This window comes from Arachis stenosperma, chromosome 7 (genome assembly GCF_014773155.1).
Source record: "Arachis stenosperma cultivar V10309 chromosome 7, arast.V10309.gnm1.PFL2, whole genome shotgun sequence".
NCBI classification, from domain to species: domain Eukaryota; kingdom Viridiplantae; phylum Streptophyta; class Magnoliopsida; order Fabales; family Fabaceae; genus Arachis; species Arachis stenosperma.
The window spans coordinates 11,619,282-11,622,502 of NC_080383.1; positions in this window are offsets into that span (position 1 = coordinate 11,619,282).

The window sequence follows — 3,221 nt, forward strand, 5'->3', positions numbered from 1 at the left end:
AAGTCAGAGTGAAAGCTTGCACATATTCATGCTAAGAAAATAAGAAATGATCACATATGCATAGTTCCTTGTCCAAATCAGTACTTGCTTGAAGAACAAAGTACATTGCTAAAAAACATAAAGCAACAAGGCGCTAAGTCTATGGCCATTGATGTTAAAGGCACATGAATAAGCGTTTGATCAATTCACACCGAGGGCACCCTATATGTTGCTGCCAATGACACCAAACAGGTTTCAAAATTTGACTTTTAATTCTAGTTTGGTGTTTAAAATAAAAAGGCATGGCGGTCAGCATATAGTGCAGTAAACCAGCAGGCTATGCACTTAAAAATACCAAATAAAATGATGAAGGCTGTAAATTCCAGACCAATTTGGTTTGGAACATAAAGTCAGTTAGGAAGTGCATAGTTGGCATACCGATTAGTGAATGACGATATGCACAGTAGAATTGGTATCAAACAAGATAATTTCACAGCAAAATGAAGTTCAGCTCAACATTTTAGCATGAACACAGAGTGCATTAATCATCTCCGACAGTATTTAGAATTAAACAGAGGATTTGCACAATGAGAAAGCAACAATGCAGAACTGGAACAAAATTCAAAATCTGTGTTGATCAAACACAAAGGATGAGGCACAAATTCCTATTCAGCATTTTAACAAGCATAAAATGTGCAAAAATTAGCTGCAGTCATCATAGTTCACTACTGGTAACATTCACAGTTCAACATAGCAGCATCATAGTTCAGCTAAGAATAGCAACACACAGTCTTGGACATAGCAACATTCAATCTCAGCAGCATTCAACAATATCCCACATTACATATTCAATCTAGAACACAGGTCATCTAACCTAGGGCCACCTAATAACTAAAGCAAAATTAAAAATAGAAATAAACAAAAGTAGTAAAATGAAGCAGGAAGCAAGAAGAAATAAAACAGGGCAGGTCAAAAGGAAACCTGGAATGCAGAGGAGAAGAAGGAAGGGTGAGGGAAGAAGAGGAGGTGGTGGATGTTGCGGCGGCACAGAAGCTTGCTGCCGCTGGTGTGGTTCGTCGCCGGACTGCGGCGCGGCCTAGGGCAGGTGCTGTGGCGATGCAGCAAAAACAGGGAAGGGGGAAAAAGGGTGAAATGTAGGTGAGAGAGAGCAAAGGAAAAGAAGAGAGAAAGAGACAGAGACAAGGCAACGGCGACGATGGTATTGTCGCCGGCGGTAGTTGGAAAGAGGGGGTTTGGGGGGTTGGTGGACGAATTTGTGGTCAACAATATTGGCTCTTTGGCATGTGCATAAAAATTAACTCAGCACTTTCTTTCCACAACTCCGTTCAACTAACCAGCAAGTGTACTGGGTCGTCCAAGTAATAAACCTTACGTGAGTAAGGGTCGATCCCACAGAGATTGTTGGTATGAAGCAAGCTATGGTCACCTTGTAAATCTCAGTTAGGCAGATTAAATTGATTTGTGATAGGTTCGAAAATTAATAATAATCAGAAAATAAAATATGATTGAAATACTTATGTAAATCAATAGTGGGAATTTCAGATAGGCGTGTGGAGATGCTAGAATCCTTTCGAATCTCTGTTTTCCTATTGCTTTCATCCAATCCTTCTTATTCCTTTCCATGGCAAGCTGTATGTAGGGCATCACCATCGTCAATGGCTACTTTTCATCCTCTCGGGAAAATGGTCCTATGCACTGTTACTGCATGGCTAATCGTCTGGAGGCATCACCCTTGTCGATGGCTACATCCCATCCTCTCAGTGAAAATGGTCCAAATGCTCTGTCACAGCACGGCTAATCATCTGTCGGTTCTCAATCAGGTTGGAATAGAATCCCTTGATTCTTTTGTGTCTGTCACTAACGCCCAGCCTTCAGGAGTTTGAAGCTCGTCACAGTCATTCAATACCAGAATCCTACTCGGAATACCACAGACAAGGTTAGACTTTCTGGATTCCCGGGATCCTACTCGGAATACCACAGACAAGGTTAGACTTTCCGGATCCCCATGAATGCCACCATCTATCTAGCTTATACCACGAAGATTCTGTTGGGGAATCTAAGAGATATGCGCCCGGCCTAAGGTAGAACGGAAGTGGTTGTCAGTCACGTGCGTTCATAAGTGAGAATGATGATGAGTGTCACGGATCATCACATTCATCAAGTTGAAGTGCAACGTATATCTTGGAATAAGAATAAAAGAGAATTGAATAGAAAATAATAGTAATTGTATTGAAACTTGAGGTACAGCAGAGCTCCACACCCTTAATCTATGGTGTGTAGAAACTCCACCGTTGAAAATACATAAGTGAAAGGTTCAGGCATGGCCGAATGGCCAGCCCCCTAAAACGTGATCAATGGCCCCCTAAGATGAAGAATAAAACAAAACTGAGACCAAAGATGAAACGTGGTCAAAAGACGACTAATACAATAGTTAAATGTCCTATATATAGTAGACTAGCTACTAGGGTTTACATGAGTAAGTAATTGATGCATAAATCCACTTCCGGGGCCCACTTGGTGTATTCTTGGACTGAGCTTGATCTATCCACGAGCTGAGGCTTTTCTTGGAGTTGAACGCCAAGTTATAGCGTGTTTCTGGCGTTCAACTCCGGGTTATGACGTGTTTCTGGCGTTTAACTCCAGACAACAGCATGTACTTGGCGTTGAGCGCCACTTTACGTCATCAATTCCCGAATAAAGTATAGACTATTATATATTTCTGGAAAGCTCTGGATGTATACTTTCCAACGCCGTTGAGAGTGCGCCTTTTGGAGTTCTATAGCTCCAGAAAATCCATTTCGAGTGCAAGGAGGTCAGATTCCAACATCATCAGCAGTCCTTTTGTCAGCCTTTTTTCAGAGTTTTGCTCAAGTCCCTCAATTTCAGCCAGAAATTACCTGAAATCACAGAAAAACACACAAACTCATAGTAAAGTCCAGAAATGTGAATTTAACATAAAAACTAATGAAAACATCCCTAAAAGTAGCTTGAACTTACTAAAAACTACCTAAAAACAATGCCAAAAAGCGTATAAATTATCCGCTCATCACAACACCAAACTTAAATTGTTACTTGTCCCCAAGCAACTGAAAATCAAATAGGATAAAAAAAGAATATACTATTAATTCCAAATATCAATGAATATTAATTCTAATTAGATGAGCGGGACTTGTAGCTTTTTGCTTCTGAACAGTTTTGGCATCTCACTTTTTCCTTTGAAG